Genomic DNA, 23961 nt, shown 5'->3' on the forward strand with positions numbered 1-23961 from the left:
GATGAACTATCTCTTGTTAATTTTTTGTTATAATGCGTACATAGTGATTTTGTGTGACTTTTAATTTATCAACTGAAGTTTTGAATGTACTTGCCACTAATGAGTTTCTAAAATAAATATTATGTGATTATTGTGTATTGATAACTAATAAAGTAAATAATGAATGTTTTTTATTGTTTTATTACAACAACAATAACAAAAATTGTACTTATTAACAGTAATTATGATTACTTAAAGGTTATATCCACAGCGGTTATCTTATCAGTAACAGATAATTATTGGTTCTACGGCATGACAACATAAAAATCTTCGCAGGTTTTGCACTTGTATATGCACGATTAAGAAAATATGTAAAATGTTGTATATTTCTTGCGAATGTAGTTTACTGCGATCTTAATATATTTGTTCTATAGCTGATTTTGGCTCTTTCCCGATTAAGACAATATACATACACAGCTCGGAAAAGCTTACTTTTGTCAAAAGACAACTAATTTGTTTCATATGAGTGTTTAAATGTAAAGTAAAGGTTAGACTTCATTGTCTTTTATATCTGCACTGCTATCAGTTACCCGCTCCTTTGCACGCAATTCAGTAGGCGTTTGCACGTGTATGACCATTCCTGGTTCAAGTGAATTGTATCCGACGCCATTGATGAGTTTAACTTGCTACCACGATCAAGAAAACACGTCAAGAGCTTATACTTTTGGCCATTGTAATTTACTTGTTCTTAGTATTAATTGTTTCATATTTGATTTTTTCTTGTTTCCTGATCAAGAAAATATATATCACAGATCAGAGAAGCCCACTTCTGTCAAAAGTAAATTAAGGTGGGTTTCATATCAGCCTTTAAATTTATAAAAAAGTTATATAGTAACATTTTATTTTAGATCTAATATCCTACTTAGTATTTTTATCGTTAATAATGACACTACGCGTTTACTTCTTTATGAACTGAAAAATATTGTACTACATTTACAGCTGAAATTGGTACATTAGTCCTAAAGCACATTCAAGCGTACATTCATATAACATAGTTCTTGCTGACTGCTTCAAAGGGAATCTTCGGAGTCAAATTCTGACTATCTTGTGTTTTAGGAGATTTTCGAAGATAGTGGAGTACTCACCTAATAGCTAACAACTAAAGCGGCCTTAAAAATAATGGTTATTCATACCATTATTAGAAATTACTGATATTAGAATGTAATTACTGTACATGTGAACAAATTAAAAGTAATTAATAATATTTACAAAGTACAGTTAATTAAATTAGACATGCTCTTTTAATTAATATTTCTCAACTTTAGAGACTAATGTGGTATTTTCCGTTATTTTAAAGGCCTGTGGGGCATAGCCCGGAGGGATTTTCGAAATAAGAATAGGTCTGTATTTATCCTAGGCACTGTAAGAATGTGTATGTAAAATTTCAATACAATCGGTTGGATAGTTTACACTTGAAAGGAAAACAAAGAAAAAGGTTACTTTCGCATTTACAGTATTATTATGATTAGGACGAGCACACGTTTACAATACGTACACGTTTACAACAAATATGAATGGTTTTGTAATTTTATTACACTGTCATTTCTCCAAAAACCTTTGCAATCCTATTCATATATTAATGTAACGAAAAATTTAATTTTATATTAAGCAAAAGAAACAGTTTTACGATGAATCCAAGTGATCTTTATATACATGATTTGTACATAATGTATTTAGTTTATTTATTAATTCCTCATTACATGCAATAGTACAAAAATACCAGTGAGATACAAACCAATGTAACTTTTACAACAAGCTATCCAAGAGTCAAGTCATTTAATCCAACAACGAAACATTTCTACATGAAGCATGGTATAGTTGTGATTAATTGATCTACGCGTAAATCACACATTTTTCAGGACAAAGCACACATTTTAATGCTCTTTTTGCTGTAACAATGCATTAACCCTTAGAGTGCATGCTATAGTTGCCTAATTTGCCAAAGTTAGTTTTAACAAGTACCTTATTTTTTACATATGTAACCTTTATGAACCAACATAAAAAAGAATTGTAAGATTTTTGGGTTACAACGGCCATATTTAGTTTTATTGTTAAAAATGTTGCTTGCGCCATATTTGTTTTCTGACCATTCCTGTGTGAAAAATGGAAAGAAACTAAACGAATGTTTAATTTGATCATTTTCATTACAAATGCATTGTAATATATAGAACATAAATGTATAAAATCAAATATATTGTTTACAAGTGAAGAGCACAATAGTTGGACTAGGACTAGCGCCACGCGTATATGCGTCATCAGTGGTACGTGAGTTTCAGCCGCCCAACCACCCCCTGCGCCCAACCACCCCCTGCGCCCAGCCATATGCGTCCTGGGCGTAAAACTACATTTTACAGTCTGTGATGATGACATGCGTGAAATAACACATCAGAACCGTTCTAAGGGTAACCATTAAGACGCAAAAAAGTAAAAAAGGCGTATAAAAGGCGTCATGAGATCGCTTATACGCGTCAAAGGCGTTTGAAGTATTTATATGATTTACCACTAAATATGTAAATAAACATAAATTTCAGTATATAAATTTAGTGAGTAATCTATTAAATGCTAACCCGGAAATGACATTGATTGTTATTGTGGTACAATTTTGCAAGTGTGCTGATAGTTTAAAGGTGAAAGGTTAGCGCACCGACCAGATAGCGTTGAAGATATACTGCTTAGGTCATCGCTGCAACACGAAATGTAAACAAAGTTAAAACTCCACAGACTCAGTCATGTCATGGTTCCGTCCTTAAAATTCATTACGGATAAATTTTTGTAAATTGTAACTATCCCATTCTATGTAAAGTTGCCGACTAATACAAAGCCCATGTCACTTGCAATTAGCACAGGGAACACACAAGTTAATAGGAAAACATGTCATACAGTAACAATATGCAGTAACACTGCTGTATAGTGAGTTAGCTTTAATTTTTCCAAATTACTAAATTTGTATTTTATTATTGTTCTATTTTATTTTAGATAGATTTTTTGTTTGAATTTAACTTAAATTTAAAAATTAAATGCTTGTTGTAAAAAGTACCGTACTGGCTTGGTACCTCCCAAAGGATTATAGGTAAAGCAAGAAAACTTGATAAATCATTACTGTACCTATAAATCTACTTTTTGAAGTAACCATTTTTTGTCATGTCAAGGGGGATGGCCCGCAAGGAGTCATAAGGAAATCTTAAATATGAGATTAGGTCTAGTAGTACATCAAATTAAAGGTCTTTATTAGTAGAGTACAATGTCGCGAAGCTAACCTCGAAGGGTTCACTCTTTAAAAATTAGGTTGGTTTAAAGTTTGAAACATTTACAATGTAGATCCTGTTCTAGATGGCTTAATATTCTCGTCTTAGATCAAGTTATGAAAGTTAAACTTAGTAAATGAATACTGGACTTAAGAAATAGTTTTTAAGGTAGTCGACATCCAATGGAGAATGGACTGTAAGGAGTTTTTAGCGTAAGCTTAGTTCAAGACGTACGTTATTATAAAGCGCTTGTTTAGCAGAGATAGATGCTAAAGGGAAAATCCTGGTATCAGTTATTATAATGGAAATTTATTATTTTTAGATTGGGCTTTGGACTTCACTTGATGTACATCTTACATTACACTTTAAAACAATGTACATCTTGACCTATGCTTAAGTTAATTGTTTTTGGCGAACTCCTACATTTTCCGAAAGTACATTTATAGGTGCAGTATTGGTGTTCCAAGTTTTATTGTTTACCTGTAATCGTTTGGGGATTATCAAGCATGTGCGGGACTTTTTTTGCACCATATTTATTAATTAACTCTTAAGAGATTGCTCCAGTATTAATATATAATCTTTCGTATCCAACTTTAAATGTCTGTGAATTTCATCAACTGCGCTTTCAAAATTAAACAGGAACGCGAAATTATTCCAACATAGCGTGATTACACAGTCTTACTTGTCATATTTTGTGTAATAGTTTGTGTTTAGAGTAACTTAGTAATATTGTATTTTATGAGAAAGTATCTAGTTGGAATTAATGATTGGGTTATAGCATCTTGTTTTGACTGTTTTCATTAAAAATTCAATTGGGAAAGCAGAAATTAAAGAACAAAGGATATAAACATACTTCCTCCAAAGAGATACTAACCAAAGGTATGAGTTTAAATACATTAGCTCTGAATTCTTATTTCTATTAAACTGGCGTCGCTTATCTCGTACATATATTGTCAGTATTATATCAAGGGCTTCAAGGTCATAACTATTGTAACTTTGTGCAGCCATCAGTACAGTTTATCAGAAATCAGTTGAAGCTATTAGAAATCGAAAGAGGAAAAACAAACATTCTTGGATTTTAAAAGAAAGCTACGGTTATTTCGTATTGAGCCACCTTACCATTCTCCCACGCCTGTAACTGCAGACGCATTTGCAGCCAACTTCCTCTGAAGCAAATGATAAACTAGTTTTATCTCAAAACCTACCGACATAAAAATAACTTCAATATTATTTTAAACATGAAACTGAATAATATGTAATTGAGTTCTCAAGTAACAATTTTTGGTTTTATTTAATTCATAACCGATTAGCTTTAATGCTCTGAGAACAAAAGGGTATTTACAGTTTTGGATCGATGAAAGTTTTTGGACCATGCAAAGTGGCGATTTGGCGCCCCTCATCTCCAAATTGTGAAATTTCCTACAACAGTAAATGAAATAGAAACCAAACTTTTTGTTCTATAAATTTGACACACATTACGTTTTTCATAACATTTAGAGAGTGTTTATGTGTAATATTGAATTACCAAGCGTGTTTTGGGTCTGTATTAGTCAATGGCGCAGTGTAGCGGGTACAACGGATATCGCAAAATAACCGAATCCAGCAACGAGCGTGGCTGCTGCTCGGATGGGTGACCGCTGAGCAATGCTGTCCTTGCAAGCAGCTCGCCTGTGGCCGTTGGTGGTGGTTCGGAAGTCATCTTTAAGCTTTGGTCCTCAAGTTAAGTGATAGAGAGTGCTTCTTAGCCCTCTTATATATCATATCATACAATATTCCCCTAGCAATATGAACCAAATGATGCGGTCGATATATTGTAAATGAGTGTTAGAGAGAGATTCTTAGCACTATCTTTGCCTGGTAAAATAAGACATCTTTACTTTTATTTGTTAATATAACCAGAATTCCTTATAATATGATAAGATATCCCCTTTTTACGTCGCATATAAAAGTAAAGCATTTTTTTAGAGATCAGTAAAGACAACCAAAGATCATTATTATGAAATCGAACACGTTTTGCATGTTATTTTTTATTTAATTTGAAAATTTGCCAAATCTTTGACAAAGTTAGCACAATCCATGTTTAGTTTCATATGAGTCGTTGTTTTGTGCTTCTCTCGGTTGTAACTTGCTTCATGGCTGATTAACCTAATAATTTTTGAGCGTGTCGGCCCAGCTGTGCATTAACAGGCCGACGAGCATGATTGCTTCTCTCGGTTGTAACTGTCGTGATAGATGATTCACCTGAAGATTTCAGCGTGTCGGCCCAGCTATGTATGAACAAGCCAGCGACTTTGATTGCTTCTCTCGGTTGTAACTGTCGTGATGGAAGATTGACCTGATGATTTGTGATCGTGTCGGGCCAGCTATGCATGAACAGACTGGTGACCATGATTGCTTCTCTCGGTTATTACCGACGTGATGGATGATTCGATCACTGATTACGCAAACCACAAAGCCACACAGTATGCGGCCTTAGTGGGAAATAGCTATGGTATAATAAAACATCCACTTAACATTTCCGTTTATGGAATTTGAAATTAAGTTGTGTTTAATAGAGGAGATTTGTAAATAGTACATTGAGTATTACAAAATTATATTTTAAGTTACAATAATCAAAGAGTTGGTATTGTATGTCACTCAGACGCATTACGCAACTTACGCATTCACTTTATCGAGTGGTATACCTATTAATGTGGATATAGTTTTAGACTAGATCAGTTTAAAATACTGGCAAAAATTGTACATTTAAACAATAATAGGCATTTAATTTCGTATTCTGATCAATATTAAATCAAAGTTTAAATGGTTTCATTTATGTTTTTCTGTTCGCACGATATTTTGAGAATGAATAGGCTATAGGCTTGAAATTTTGCGCGACACTTTTCTTTCATATAAGGAACATTTGGATGATGGAACATGTTACTCCTTGAGAATGGGGTGAGATGTGGCCTTATGGATAACTATGACAACAGGAACATTGCAGAATAAATGAATTTTTAAACTAACCATAAGCATATATACACAAGAACTTCATGTTTGATTAGGGTCAAGCCATCCCATTACACTAACACTAAACTCAACCTAAGCCCTGTAATGGCAATTAGTCCCTTCTTTGATGTGGGCTCGTCGCCGTAAATTAGAGTCTGATATGAACTCTCCTTACTTCTACCAAAATTTCTACATTTGTTGATAAGCTTGATAAGTCATGGTGATAAGTAATTCGGTGGTGGTAATGATCTAATAAATTTACTGCGTTAGTAAATTAACCATTTACAGGCAATATAAAACTAAGTATACATACTTATCTACTTGTATAATTACTTAAGTGAATTGACAGTCGAAACATATTACTACTGAGTTCTGTAAATCACTCAACGATGATAAATGTCCTAAGAATCCATTAAAACTGGAACTGTTGTTGTTCTTGCCATCTCCATTGTAGATTATGAGAACAATGTTAGACCTCATCACTATTACGATTTTGTCGTACTATTATGGGAGATTATTAACTATATTAAACACATCATTAATACGTATCAACAAGCTTTTCAGGTTTTCGGTGTTTTTACAGGTTATTCAGAATTAAAATCTCAAATTCTGTTGTGCTTGATGCTTGAAATATTGACAAAGTATATCCTTAAAAGAATTAAAGTTGTTGCTGCCAAAGATGAAAAAATGTGTTATTCACCCCATGTTTTGCATTTGACACGGGTTTTCTAAAAAAACTGCTTAAAGTTCCGGGACCTATTTTATTCACTTATCAGGTCAAACACATGAAGCTCCCCCAGAAGAAAGATTAAAGTTCTGGCTGGTGTATATACTCCAGTATCCTACACTGAGTAAAGCAAAACAGATTTATCACTTATTTATTGGCAACCCTATGGATGTCCAGGAGTGGCACACCACTAATCGCAAATGTAGAGATATTGGGATGCGAGGGGATAATCGAAAGGTCTAGTCTACAGCTGAGGTACTGTGGAGGATGACTGTTGGAGTGAGCGGAGCTCCCTGTGTTAAAGGCCGCTGAGCCAAGACACAGCACGAGTGAGTACTGACCACTGCCCGCTTTGCCTGGAGAGGCTGGAACAGAGATAGCCGCACCTCCTTCCAAGGTGACATAGTTTATGTATAGAGTCGTATATCCCTCCTAATGAATCAGCAGGGGGTGATCCTATCACCAACCTTACCAATCCTGAATTGTCACTCCGGAAGCAAACGCAAAGCGTAACGAGAGGTTTTCACCTTCTCGTCCTAAGAGAGAGAGAAAAAAATTGATTTGTTCCCTGTAAGTATATGCATTGCTTTTAACTGAGATGGATCATTTTAACATGTCATTACTATCTCCACTTTACTAATGGTTTTTTTTGTAATTTCAGAATGCTAATTCACTCCTGGCATAGGATTAGTAACTTGCCAGTTTCTTTATAATGCGTGGTTTAGTTATTCTACAATATTATTAAAATTTCCAGTAATTATTAAATCAAGATGTACATTTGCAATCTTTTAATGACAGGCAAATTATTGTAAGTTATGATATACATGTTTGATATGCAATACTGGGACTACAGTGTGACGAACGCACAATCATGTGCAGCACCTGCAACTCTGGTAATATTGATTTCCAGCCAAAATAGCTTTCTTGGTTAATTCAGATTTGATTTTAAAAGGTAGGCCTCGCTTACGTATTATTATCCGAAGAGACTTTTTGGGAATAAATTATTACATAAGAATAAAATTACGTAGGTCATCCATATTCATTCTTCACATATTTGTTCCGTGCCACTCCACTATTTTGTAAACTGTATTATAAGCAGAATGTAGTTTTATTATTAAAAACACGAGTTTTCCCATTAGTAGTTTCTATATTATTGACGCAACTGTTCTGTAAGGAAAGTATTCAATCATCGTCAGACTGACTACATACTTGTATTCTTACAAAACAATCAATCTGGAATGAAAGCCAGATTCAATGCCGCAATCAGAGTCATCCTCTTCTTACCGAGGCTTGGGAGAACACAGAAGCGTGCAGTTTTAGCGAGCGCTTTGTGCAGCATCAAGAGCGCAGAACAGAGATGTCACTGTACGAGTACCGCCGCCGCTTTGGTTTCACATCAATGAGTATATTCAGCATTGTTGAATAGCACGGCTACTAAACACCAGCGGCACTACAAGGAGTAAGTGCTTTCAGTCATTTCCATCTCTGCTTTCAGTAGTTACTTGTTCCAATACAGGACATTTTTGAGGTATATTGTACTTGTTTATTTTGGATTACAACACAGATTGTAAGTAAAAATTTGTTTCGATCAACCAAATGTTTAAATTAGTCGAATCGGCTTAGTGTTCGATGCTCAGTGTATATTCAATGTAGTATAATATCCGAAGGCGCACTCAGGCCTTCACGCATGTTTTTGCTGTATATCGAATTATTTTTTATTTTATTCTGTATTGCCCAAATTTTTTATTCACCGCGTTACCTCGACCCTATCAGATTAAGTTAAACGAGTGTATTTTTAAAAAGAAAAATAATTATAACAAGAATGTTCTGAACAAGAAGGTTTAAATAACTCTAGTATACAAATATATAACGGGTTATAGCTTTACGTCCTAGCCATTTATTACAATTTGCTTTTAATAAGTTCTATTCTGTTTACTACTATAAAACAAAATTTGCCTAATATTGGTGTTTTTGTTTTACAAACCAGTATTATAAGAAAACAGGTGGAAAAAGAATTATTAAAATTATTTATAATAATCCACAATGCAACCTTCAGAAAAGTCCATTTAATTTTTATTCACAGCATTGTAACACAATAATTAATTGCTACTTTAAGTTATACATTTACATACAGTAGCTGTAAATAAGCGACACATTGATTTCAAAAAGTGCCGCACAAAACCTGCTCGGTGTTCACTCGGCTGTAAATATGAGTTTCAATAACGCCTTCAAATATTAAATACTACTGAACGTATAACAGTATGTTGTTAGTTTAACATGAACTTTGCAGGCGTCGCTACAGGTCCAACCTGTAATGAAGTCGTTAATTGAAGGTAATAACTAGCGACCCAGTCTGGCTTCGTAAGGGTCTAATACCCTTTAAATTTTTAGTTATATTTCTATTATTAATCATAAGCAATCATTCGTTTCTATCTTCAAGATTAAGATATTAATCATATTTTTGTTTGAAGTTTGTTATTGACGATGGAAGACTTAAAAGAATAACAATGTTATGTACATTTTCCAGCGTTATAGGCAGCTAACACAACTTTGAATTTTGTCCTTATAGGAATAATGATAAACCTTACACACTTTTGCGCCTTTGATTGTAGCGATATGAGAGATATCCCGGTTGAAATAATACAGGGTGATTCAAGAAAGTATGCAGAAACTGTGGGAGCTCATTCTATATGTTAAAATAATAAAACAAGTTTCTATAAACTATGGAAATAAATTGTCAGCGAAAGATTTCGCCCAGATTTCAGCTCATAATGTAAAACGAGGTCTTCCTGAAATTCTGATAAGGTAGATTAAGGGGCGATTTCAATCGTTACTCATAGGATTTGACCTGATAACTGAAAAAATAGGTCCGAGAATTGTAAGTTTTTTTGGAAAACCAGTGTCAAATGCAAGAGATGGAGTGAATAACACATATTTCGTCTTTGAAAACAATAACTTTGATATTGTTAAGTATATACTTTTTCAATATTTATATCATAAGGCACAGTTGGTTGGGATTTTCTTTCTGAATAGCCTATAAAAACACCGAAAACTTCAAAAGCGTTTAGATGAGTATTAATTATATCTTTAAAATAAGACATTTCCCATAAATGTACTACTAAAAATAAAATAGTAAAAGTGATCAGGTTTAATTGGTTAACGGTTTTAATGGATTCCTAGGACATTTCTCATCGTACAGGGTTGCCAAAAATCAGTAATTCTATGTTTCGACAGGTAATTCTCGCTCCTTAATTCTCATTTTGGTAGAAGTAAGGAGAGTTCACACCGGACTCTAATTTACAGCGACGAGCCCAAATGAAAGAAGGGGCTAATTGCTATTACAGGGCTTAGGTTGAGTTGAGGTGAGTGTAATGGGATGGTTTAACCTCGATAAACCATGCAGTTCTGGTGTGTATAAGGTTACTAATCTAAATTGTGTTTTTATTTTATATTCATATAATTAACCTGTTGTCAAGTTATGGGGAAATCTATTGTTGATGTTTGACTTGGATGTGTATCACCTGCGTAGTTCCGTTTAAAGAAGTCTTTAATTGGTAATGGAGAAAGTAAAATAAGGACTCGAAACGTGTCCGAATACATTTTGAAAATAGCTTGTCTGTTGAAAATTCTAAAATATAATTTTTTACAGACCCGTAATATTGTAGTACAGCTACCCCTACATGATACATGACTACTCTCTTTGCCCAAATGTCATTTATTTTCAAAATCTCCTAAGAAAGTGCTTTCAGACCAATGATAACAGATGGATACATTGTCATAATATACGCACGTTAACATTTATTTAATAAATATTGAGTGAATTAGATCGAAGAAGAGATAACTAAATAACTCCATAACTGTATTACGAAAAGACAAACAATATACGCACGTTAACATTTATTTAATAAATATTGAGTGAATTAGATCGAAGAAGAGATAACTAAATAACTCCATAACTGTATTACGAAAATACAAACAATATACGCACGTTAACATTTATTTAATAAATATTGAGTGAATTAGATCGAAGAAGAGATAACTAAATAACTCCATAACTGTATTACGAAAAGACAAACAATATACGCACGTTAACATTTATTTAATAAATATTGAGTGAATTAGATCGAAGAAGAGATAACTAAATAACTCCATAACTGTATTACGAAAAGACAAACAATATACGCACGTTAACATTTATTTAATAAATATTGAGTGAATTAGATCGAAGAAGAGATAACTAAATAACTCCATAACTGTATTACGAAAAGACAAACAATATACGCACGTTAACATTTATTTAATAAATATTGAGTGAATTAGATCGAAGAAGAGATAATTAAATAACTCCATAACTGTATTACGAAAAGACAAACAATATACGCACGTTAACATTTATTTAATAAATATTGAGTGAATTAGATCGAAGAAGAGATAACTAAATAACTCCATAACTGTATTACGAAAAGACAAACAATATACGCACGTTAACATTTATTTAATAAATATTGAGTGAATTAGATCGAAGAAGAGATAACTAAATAACTCCATAACTGTATTACGAAAAGACAAACAATATACACACGTTAACATTTATTTAATAAATATTGAGTGAATTAGATCGAAGAAGAGATAACTAAATAACTCCATAACTGTATTACGAAAAGACAAACAATATACACACGTTAACAGTTACTTTAATATCCTGTCTGTAATTAACCCTCTAATCATTCTGCTTTGAAAATATTTCCCTACATTCTGTTTTCAGTGACTACATCACCCTAAATTCACATGTCTGTCAAAAAAGGTCCAACAGATAAATTACTATTACAGTACTATTGCTTCTAAGATGTTTATCGATCTAATTTTCAATTGTTATAGTGGAGCATACATATTTTATATTGCTATCTTTTCAGCAATAATAATGGATTCCTTAAAAATTAAAAATTATTATACAGATAAATAACCACTGTACGTAAGCGAAGTAATATAAGTTATTCTACGAAAGCATTTACACGGAGAATTGTAAACATTTTTTGTTCGAATGTTAAATTAGTTCTAAAATATAAATATAAACTGTTTATTAATGACAAATTTAATCCATAGCAATAAAAGTTCAGAGAGGTATAATCGTTAATGTATGGATAAAATTCGAATTTTTAACTGTTAAGGTCTAGATTATTACTTTACTAGATTTAACTATAAAAGTTCTAAACGTTTAATCACATATATTATCTAACATTAATCTGCTACATATTAATGTCCTGTATGTAGTTTAATCGGACATTGAAAAATGGAAGCGAAGTCTTCCGTTAGTTGTAGTTGCGAGTTTGTCAGAGAAAAAATAAATAAAAGCTATTTTGAATTTAAAACCAAAAAGCTGCATCTACAAAGTGAATGAAAGTTTTATATATTCATCTATTAGTCAACGATCATCAATACATATTTACTTCAATGTAAAGTCATGTATGCCCGGTGTAATTCTTGAGTTTTAAAATTGTAATCGTTATAGTTTCTTCATTATATGAAGTTAATTGAGAAAGGTTTCAATATTTTACGGCAGACCAAGTAATGTTTAAGATCCGCTTCCTTCTTTTCTGGTGAAAATATCAGTTTGAAACCATGAAAGTACGCAATTTATTGGATTCTTTTAATTGCTCAAATAATATTTTTTATATTCAGAATGAAATGTAAGAGTAGATTAATAAAACTTGAATGTCAAACAAAATTATTGGGTGTTTGTTTATTTTTTATTACTGGAAACCGATATTGAACTGTTGTTCACACAGATATTTGATACTCAGTTTTTAATATGTTTTATATCAGTTTTATTTAAAGTTGATCAAAATAGTTGCAACTATCCAACTTGCAACAAACAGTTATCATTGATTATTGCATATGCAATTTACTGATGTCAAACATACGTCACGGTGGTAATGGAACTGAATAAATATCCCCTGCAAATAGTAAATATTTTCTTTTAATCCATTGGCAGAGCTGTATATACTGGATAGGTTTTAATGAAACTAAACTACTTTGTTGTTTGTAATAAAACATCCCTTCAGTTTGAATTAGAACTTGTTTCCTCATGTAAACAAGAGAATTAATATTGTCAAGCTATTGATGTTGTGAAACAGTTCTGTTTCCAAAAAAAAAGGTTCACTTCATTATGTTGAATTATTGTGCTGTAAACATTCCGAAGATAGTAAGTGTTAGTACTAAGACCAGTGGTCTGGTAACTTCATGCTATGGTCTTATCATAGAGTTGCAGCTCACCACCAAGGTCACGGCTAAACAATGGGTTACTCTGTCCTGAGTCAATGTTTCTTATCATTTTAAACACGTTCCACTATTTTTATTATTTTACAACAGTACAATGGTGGATATATAAATTATAATTGTGTGTATATGATCTGTATAGTCATTGTAAATCTTATAAACTGTTAGTTAAGGTACTTTTATAAACTAACAGGTAAAACTTGTATCTTTGAGTGTATAACGGTTCTGCCATAATTTTATTATTTACAAAGAATCGTGTCAAAGAATAAGTTAATGTACCCCATATCTCTAAATTTTTGAATTCATTACTCATATATAAGAAAGACCAAAGCAAAATATCATGCTTTATTTTAATCATTAAAGTAGACAAACGTTTGAACAATGGGAAAATTGATATTTTTAAGGTGTTTCATTGTTAATACTGACTAAACCTTACAACTTCGAACAAAATAATGTACTATAGTGCACAAAATATTTCTATAGAAATGCACATTACAAAAAGGGCTACTAAAAAGTCGTGGGTGGCATATATCTAAATCCAAATAATAATTTACAAATTTGAAGTTGTTATTCGAATTTAGTAGTATTGCGCCTTACATAAATCTGCTGTTGCCATAGAATAAGTAAATATGAAAATAAGATGATTCTAAGTTGACCTACCCAGAACTGAACTTTAGTGATAGAAGTCGTGGTATTACTTGTGATAGTTGGAATTGTGACCGCGTCAGTGTCATATAGGCTCTTGCGTAAGTAGATAATATATACTATAATTAGTAGTGGTATTGAGACAGTATACAATCAATTATTTTTTCAAAGCCAGCCTAGTTTTAAGATATTATATTTAGATTTATTTATAAGATAAATAAAAAATTAGTTGTTTCACCGAGTGTTTCATTAAATATTCATATACAATATTCTTAATACGAAGATACTAAAATACATTGAATTCAACGAATATTTCCATAATTTCATTGTAGACCGGTGGAGTAAAACTCTCTGGTTAGTTAATACTCTGGTGATTGAAATCTTATCATACATTTTTCATGTTGCTAACTCATAATGTTGACGAACTTTATTGGAGTAAAATAAATATGCAGTTCAATCCGCTAATTAATTATACTGCCGAATAAATATAATCTTCCATTCTACAAAATCTCTTGAGGAACTTGAACATTAATATGAACTTACCTCTAGTCATCCATATCCCCTAGTCCACTGTATACCTTGTAAAAACAACTCTCCGGTATATTCCAAACTACTTTTAACGCACATTGCTTGTGGTGACAACCCTCATGTAAGGGTGGGGGATTGGGAAACCCCCACCCAAATAACCTGAACTTCGAATCGAATATACCAGTCAGTTAAAATTTACCATAATTAAGATAGCTGAAACATAAATTTAATGCTGTAGTGTATTATTTAGTGTAGACATCTAGAGGTTACGTTGTTATCGAGATCAAAGCACTTCGTTGCTCTAAATTCGCAGAAAATATTATTTTATTCAAATTAGTGGCTTCTTTTTTAAGGTTGTGGATTTTGATGTTAGTTTTAATTGAAGGGTTATTATTTTAACAAATGCAGCTGTTCATATTTTATACAAAAGGGAATTAAATTATAGAGGAAAACCACGTTTCTTTTGTTTGAAGTTACTCATTAAATACGGATAATTGGAAGGGATTTCAGAGAATTTCCATCGTTTATTTTGTAAAAATAGTACACTGCGCGTAACTGATTGAAATATATCCATTTATTCAGGAGTTAAAATACTAAGATTTAACGATAAGTTAAGAGGGCGAGTGAGTGGCGTTGAACTCGATTGAATATAAATATAACAATAAAAAACGTAGTACATAAAAAAAAATTTGGTCAATTAAAATGTAAAATTTAATTTTGTCTTTCTTAATTCATTTGTTTTATAATATTAAAAATCTCTTGCAGCCTTAAAGAGGGTCAGTGTTATTTCGCGGAGTCCTCGTTTTCTACTTACGTAGTATTTCTGAGGAAGACGTCCATGCAAAATGTAATATACAGCTTTGAAAGATTCTCAGAACAGTCTACAAATCTACAGAGAGACAAAAACTATTTTCCATTAAAACGTAACTGTACAACTTTACAAAATTTAATAGACTTTTGTAACACCTAATAAGTAAAACTAGCCATACGTCTTGTGTAGAAGTTAAGATTGACTTACATGTTGTTTGGATCTCCTTTTGTATCATGACCAGGTCACACTAATGGAAGAACTACATTTATATTAGGCTGTTGACTTCACTTTGTCTCAACAGAACGTGAGGTTATAAGACAGAATGAACGCTGGAAATGTTAAACGTGTATCAGCGTTCATATCACATACGCAGTATTAGTTATATCTGTTCGTGAGAATGAGAGAACTGACGGTGTTTTATTCAGGGATATTATTATTTGTGGGTTGTTACATTAGTTACTGTTTATTCTTCATCCTGAAAATAATATTTTATTTTTATAAAACGAAATCATCGTATCATTTTAATTAATGGTTACTGAAAAACGATGCAATAGCCAAACAGTGGCTGAAAACCCAGGTAATATATTGAGATGGAAAATCTCGCAGGGACTTAAGTCTCCATAAAGATGAACAAATAATGTCCGAATAATAATTCCCTATTTTTTGGTGGTTCTCCCTAAATTAAACTGTCGCTCTTGTAGCTGTAGACTCCACCGTCCACTGTCTCACCACCTCGTGTTTGCAATTTTGGGATTAAGCGGAAGGTGGGAAATCCTAGTCCTAACTTTCTTACAATACAGTTGTGTCTAATTCAATTTTTCATTATTTATATATCCACGGACCTACTAAAAAGTCTGGCATTGCTATTGGCATCAACCTGACTTACTTATCTTCCTTCTTTTTACTTCTACTATGTTATCGAACTTACACTTTTTATACAAAATTACTACTACGAGATATATTTAATGTCTGAAAGGATCAATATTCCTTGAGTTTTCCTTTTTCGTTTTTATGAATTATGAAGACCTATTGAATTGCCCCAAACCTATTAACGTCACACAATAGCTAGAGTTGCACTATGCGATGCCTATTTGTTCACGGTAAAGCAGAAAAGTTATCTAAAGTTCATAATAATTGCAGTTCTGTCAATTTATAATGATCTAATTTGTGAACAGTGAGATTGTTTGAAATTCACCCGAAATCTTGTAAATTTTGAGGAAATCAACTAAAGTGGCCAGTCATTTACTGAAAATGCTTGAAATTGTCCACTTTGAAACGTAAGAGAGATTATAAAATTTTAGTAAGTTCTTACAAGACGCATTGTTAAAATCCGGAGACTATACAATTCTAGTAGGGAGAAATTGAGATATTGTAAGGGTATAAGGGTTTCTTATGATTGCTGCTAATGACCTCAAGGATGGGTGGCTATGGACTTCTGATAACGCAAGAAAAATTTTTATGGTTAGGATTTCTTTGATCACTGAAAACTTTAAAGATCTCAATCATGAGGGCGGGAAAAGTCCAGAAATTGGGTTTATCTAAATGGTTGCAAGGATGCAAGGAAACAAGCGTGTTTAAATGGCGATTTAAATTGTCATTAGCATTTATCATATGACTATCATATTAATGTTAGAAGTATTAACTTTGCTGATTAGTTACACGAGTGATAGCTCATCCAGTGCTATAAAATGAGGCAACGCAAAAGTGAGGGCTTAGACTGCCATCTGTAGAGTTTTCGGTAAAGATCATTGTAATGTATTGAATTACAATAATAATTATAATAATAATTATTATACATATTATAAGTTGTTACTGGCAAGTTAAAGCCACAGCCAAAGACCAACTGTGTAATCGTATGATGCTGTGACGTCATATGGGGTGATCAGTTTGAATAAATGCCATTGGCTGTTCTCATCACGCCACCAGATCATACCACCACTACCACTTCCAGTGTCCTGCCCTTGTCTTTCTCTCAGTTACCCTCCAACCTTAACCGAGCACAGTCGATGATGTAAACTAATTCAGTCTTTTATTCCTATTCCCCGTAACACGTACACAACAATTGGCGACGAGGTATTAATGCGATCCCGCGAGTGCAATGCAACCTGTTCGATTGTGCGTAAATAATTTCTCCGAAAATTATAGTGGGAGGAAGTGTGTCTGTAGTTTCGCGTCACGTGGACTCAAAATCGGTACATTTTGATGTTGGAAGACAAGGTCGTAAATTGGAACATTTCGTCTTTATTTAGTGAAACAGTAAAAATGGCGGGAATTATTGGCGGAATCGGTGACTTCGACAACAGTGCAGAAACTTGGAATTCGTATGTTGAACGATTTGAATTATTCGTTGACTGTAACAGTATTAGTGACGACAAAAAGGTTAGTACGTTACTAACAGTCGTGGGTGTGAAAACGTACAGTTTGTTGCGAGATTTATGTACGCCGGAAAAACCTTCAGTGAAAAAGTTCGATGAATTAGTGAAGTTAATTCAGGACCATTTGTACCCAAAGCCATCATTCATAGCTGAAAGGTACAAGTTCAGCAAAAGGAATCAGCAGGAAGGAGAATCAGTCGCAGAGTACATCGCCAGCCTCAAGAAGTTGTCTGCATACTGCGAGTTTGGCGCATCCCTCAACGACTGTCTCAGAGACAGACTGGTGAGCGGCATCAGGAGTGAGTCGACCAAGCAGAGGCTGTTGGGAGAGACCACTCTAACCTTCGACCAGGCTGTGAAAATCGTCTGCTCAGTGGAAGCGGCGGAGAAGAATGCGGCGGCATTGACAGTGAACGGCGGCAGCCGGGTCCAGCGGATGGCAGCGCATCACCACCCACATGTGAGAGTCGGCGGCAGCGGTGGCAGCGCGAGCTACAACGCAAGGCACGAAGTCAAGGTGCAGTGTACGTGCTGTGGGCAGTGTGGTCACTATAGGAAGCAGTGCAAATTGTTTGGTGTTGTGTGTCACAAATGTGGTAAAAGAAATCACATATCTAAGGTATGTCGATCTACTGAAATTAGTAAGTTACCAGACAATCAGCTTTCGAAAGTTAAGAAAGGTATATCTTATCAGTCTAATTTTCAAAACAAGAAAAACAAAGATTATAAGAAACATAATTTTGTAAATGATAGTTCAGAACTGTCAGATTCAAATAATTCTAAGAATTATGTTCAGAGTGATGAAAATCTTGAGAGTTATGTCGAGGACATACAGAATTTATTTAAAGTAAATGAAACTCACGGTGAAAGAATTAGAGTTGACCCAATTAAGATTAAAGTCCTAGTGCAAGGTCGAGAAACCATATTTGAAGTTGATACTGGAGCTAGTGTCACAGTGTGTAGTGAGGATTTTTATGAAAATAATTTTAGTTCTTGTAAATTGTTAGAAAACGACCTAACTTTGAGTTCGTACACTAATGAACCTATTATACCTGTGGGCAAAGTTAATGTTGATGTTTGCTATGAGAAAATACATAAATGCTTAGATTTGTATGTGATTAGAGGAGGTTCACATCCTTTAATGGGTCGTGATTGGCTTAAAGTACTGGGAGTTGACATTTCGTTTAAAAATAACTTGTGTGTTATAAACAGACCTATAGATAACAAGGCTAATTTCGAGACAATGACGTCCGAGCTAACTAATCAATTTCCAGAAGTGTTCACTGAGAAACTAGGTCAGTATACAGGCGAACCAGTAAAACTAAATCTAAAAGAAAATGCTAGACCTAGGTATTTTAAGCCAAGACCGATACCATTCTCATTGAAAAGTAAGGTAGAAAAAGAACTACAACGCTTAGTTGACGAACAAGTGTTAATTCCAGTAAGCAGCTCGGAATGGGGAACGCCCATTGTACCAGTATTAAAAAAGAACGGTGAAATTAGGCTATGTGGAGACTTTAAAGTTACTCTAAATCAGTATCTAGAAGTAGACAAGTACCCTATACCTAGAATAGAAGATTTATTTGCAAATTTACAGCATGGAGAACGTTTCTCTAAAATAGATCTTAGTCAAGCCTATATGCAATTAAAGTTAGACAGTGAGTCACAAAAATTATGTACAATTAGCACGCATAAGGGTCTTTTCTCATATTGTAGAATGCCTTATGGAATCTCATCAGCCCCAGGCATATTTCAAAGAGTTATTGAACAATCCTTGCATAATTTAGAAGGCATATCAGTGTTCATGGATGATATTCTTATCACCGCACCTAATAACGAAACTCATGTAAGTAGGTTGCAAGAGGTTTGTAAACGCCTGAGTGAAAAAGGATTTACCGTAAAGAAAGATAAATGTACGTTCTTTGTAGACAAAATCGAGTATCTTGGTTTTAGTATCGATAAAGATGGACTGCATACCTCTGAATCTAAAATTAAAGCTATAAATCAAGCACCTGTACCTAAATCTGTCACTCAAGTCAAAGCTTTTATTGGCTTGGTAAATTATTATGGAACGTTTATCAATAATTTGTCAACAATCTTGAGTCCGTTGTACAACTTGTTAAAAAAGGACGTGCCATTTGATTTTGATGAAAAATGTCTCAAATCATTTAGCCATGTCAAGGATGTTTTGACTAAAGCACCAGTTTTGGCGCATTATGATTCAAAGTTGCCTGTAAAACTAGCAGTAGACGCAAGCTCGACAGGGCTGGGCTGCGTACTTAATATCATAACCCCTGAAGGCGTTGAGAAACCTATTGCATACCACTCTCGTACTTTATCACCAGCAGAATGTCAATATTCACAAATAGATAAGGAAGCTTTAGCAGTAGTATATGGAGTAAGGAAATTTCATCAATATTTGTATGGCCGAAAATTCACATTGTGTACTGATCACAAACCTTTAATTAGCATATTTGGACCGAAAAATGGTTTACCTGTTTTCGCAGCAAGCCGATTACAAAGATACGCATTATTTTTAAGTGGATACAATTTTGATGTACAGTATGTAAGGTCAGAAAAGCATGGTAACGCAGACGCATTATCACGCTTACCATTAAGCACTAAACACGTTGTAAATAATAACAATGAACCAAGGCGGAAAGGTACCTATTTACACTGTATCGCTGAAAGTTCAGTACCTTTAACTTTTGAAGATGTAAAAGCTGAAACCCAAAATGATCCTATTATAAAACAAATACATAACTATGTGATGTACGGATGGCCAAATTTTTTGTCAGGAGAGAATAGGGAATTGTTGCCTTATTTCCAAAGGAAGGACGAGCTAACAGTTGAGCATGGCATTGTTATGTGGGGATATAAAATTGTTGTCCCTAACAAGTTGCGTAGCTACGTATTAAATGAGTTACACGCGATTCACTTGGGAATTGTAAAAATGAAGTCAGTATCAAGATCCTATATTTGGTAGCCAAATATAGATGAAAACATTGAAAGCCTAGCGAACAATTGCTCTTCCTGTCTTATGGAACGTTCTAGTCCTAGTAAGAGTAATCTACATGTTTGGCACTATCCATCTATGCCATGGGAAAGATTGCATATTGATTACTTGGGTCCTTTCAAAGATAAGACCTACTTGGTAGTAATTGATGCTTACACTAAGTGGTTGGAAGTATTTGAAGTAGGCTCTACTTCAGCTAAGCTAGCTATAGAAAAGTTAAGAGAACTATTTTCTAGATTTGGATTACCTGTCACTATCCATAGTGATAATGGACCACCATTTACCTCCGTTGAATTTAAAAATTTCATGCAACTTAATGGTATAAGACATACATTTTCACCAGCTTATCATCCTCAGTCTAATGGTCAGGCTGAGAACTCAGTTAACTATGCTAAACGTAAAATAAGATTGGCTTTTCAAGAAAATATTGATACTAAAGTAGCCTTGAATAGGATGTTATTTGATTACAGAAACTCCGTTCATAGTACTACTAACGAGACACCTGCCAAATTAATGTTCAATAGACCACTAAGATGAAGGCTAGATTTACTCAGACCTAATGTAGCCAGAACTGTGCAATTAAAACAGGACAAAAAAAGAAGAATATTTTGGCGGTAGAAAAACGAGAATTCTATTTCCTAATCAATCTGTATTAGTGAGAGATTATCGCTCTAAAGACAAATGGATAGAGGGCATTGTAATAAAACAGTTAAATAATGTGATGTATTCTGTTATGACAAAAACTGGTTTAATTTGGAGTAGAAATATTGATCAGCTGATAGGACTACACAGTAGTATTGTTGACAGTGACAGTCAAATTCCACCATCTCAGGACCGTACAGTTGCGGAGCGTGAGACAGGCGCTCAGTGTCCGCCAACTCCAAGCCCAGTCAGAATTAGTAACGCTGACCTCACTAGATCAGCTGGTCTCTCCCCCTCCTCACCGCATCATACCTCTCCATGTCACGTCACTACCCCTCATTCTAGACCACGTTTTTCTCTACCCTCAGCTGTTCCTTCTCCTGTCACTAGAACAGCTGATCATACAAACAGATACCCAACTCGTATTAGGAAACCTGTAGAGAAATTAAACTTGTAAATAACTTACAGTACTTAAGGATGACATTTAATAATGATATGTGTTATTTATATTTAAATGTGTTTATTATATATTTATTATTACACTTGTATTGTTTAATTTATCTATGACTTGTGTGAATTCAATTTATTTTGAAATTTGGAAGGGAGGAAATGTAATGTATTGAATTACAATAATAATAATAATAATAATTATTATACATATTATAAGTTGTTACTGGCAAGTTAAAGCCACAGCCAAAGACCAACTGTATAATCGTATGATGCTGTGACGTCATATGGGGTGATCAGTTTGAATAAATGCCATTGGCTGTTCTCATCACGCCACCAGATCATACCACCACTGCCACTTCCAGGGTCCTGCCCTTGTCTCTCTCTCAGTTACCCTCCAACCTTAACCGAGCACAGTCGATGATGTAAACTAATTCAGTCTTTTATTCCGATTCCCCGTAACACGTACACAACAATCATCTGCGTGGCGCAGCCCTAGCGTCGGCATTAAGAACTGACTGAAACAATTTTCTAGATTCCAGCACACCACGTCTATATCAATGATTTATTCACTATGTACCTAATATACAGGTAAAGGTCCAAGTTCGTGTCGCACAAGTACAATTTTGCAGGATTGTTCCTAGAAGAAAACGTAAAAAGTAATAAACCTTGAAAAACGACCAGGGACTTCTATTTAGGAGACTAAGTATGCCAGACCCTTCTCAATGACTTTACAATTGTGATATTCTAGAAATTTATACATGAAAAATATTCATCGTTTCCAAATGTTAAATAAGACAAACCTCAATGATAATGAGCTTTGTACATACTCCATAAATATAGAAAATGTAATTGGAACACTTTTAGATTTAATGTGATTTGAATAAAAACGTACATTTTATTATTTATTAAAATCTAATTGTTTAAGATTTTCTGACCGGCCAATTATATACTTATACAAAATATACAATTATGTTATATCCATAAATAAACTCGTAAAAAGTCTCGCAGTTCAATGATTACAACCAATTAACACAAAGTAGATTATTTCACAACACCGATACAAGTGAATTGTAGTTGTGAGCGTTGTTTCAAGCCCTCAGGAAAATGGAAATTATAAATAATTCAGAATATGTTCCAGTTCGGTTTCCTGATACACATTATACACCGATACTAAATGGTGGTTAACCTCCGCTGCAATATTATCGTTTGTTTTTCAGTTTCATTACAGTTCTTTGTGTTGAAGTGTATGCACACTGTAATTCGGTATTTGTGTTATACAAATGAAAAGTATCCGTTATTTACTCTGCATGTTAGCACAAAAAGCTAATCGATATCAAGCGGCCCACGGGGAGCCTGAATATTGTACAAATTGTTTTCTCTGTGTGTGAGCATAAAGTAATAATTGATATCAAGCAGCCCACGGAGTGCCTGAAAATTGTACAAATTGTTTTCTCTGTGTGTGAGCACAAAGTAATAATTGATATCAAGCAGCCCACGGAGTGCCTGAAAATTGTACAAATTGTTTTCTCTGTGTGTGAGCACAAAGTAATAATTGATATCAAGCAGCCCACGGAGTGCCTGAAAATTGTACAAATTGTTTTCTCTGTGTGTTAGCACAAAATAATAATCGATATCAATGTTAATACCTTAAAATTTTACAAATTGTTTTCTCTGCATGTCAGATAGATTCCAATCTTCGAGACGTTGTGTTATGTCTTATATTACCTATGATGATAAATGTCCGAAATCCTCTTTTCTTTTTTATCCTTCTATCTTTAATAACAAACTTTGGACTAAAAAAATGTTCTTTCTTACTATTGAGCTTAAGAAGACGATGTGTGAGATTATTTATCAGTAATTAGAGTGTAAGTCAACCCGTGTTGACATATTGGAACATGTGACATGTGATGTAGCTGTCACCTCTCCACACATGACACAACATTCCACTATGATATTGAAAGGGATATTAAATATTTAAACATGAAACATGCATTTGTTGCTTGACTGTACGCGCACAAATTTAATCTCATAGTAGCTTTAGAAAACATTGGAATTTAAGTTATCATATTTGATGGAAATACATGTAGTTTACTTCTTAGTTTAAAATTCTTTTTACAATGATTTACTATTAAGGACCCGACAGGGCTTTATTGAAATCGAGTAGTGTCCATCTGTCCGTTCTTCTGTGAGTAACTCTCGAGAGAAAGGTCCAAAGGTAA

Source organism: Homalodisca vitripennis, chromosome 2 (genome assembly GCF_021130785.1).
Source record: "Homalodisca vitripennis isolate AUS2020 chromosome 2, UT_GWSS_2.1, whole genome shotgun sequence".
Lineage (NCBI taxonomy): Eukaryota > Metazoa > Arthropoda > Insecta > Hemiptera > Cicadellidae > Homalodisca > Homalodisca vitripennis.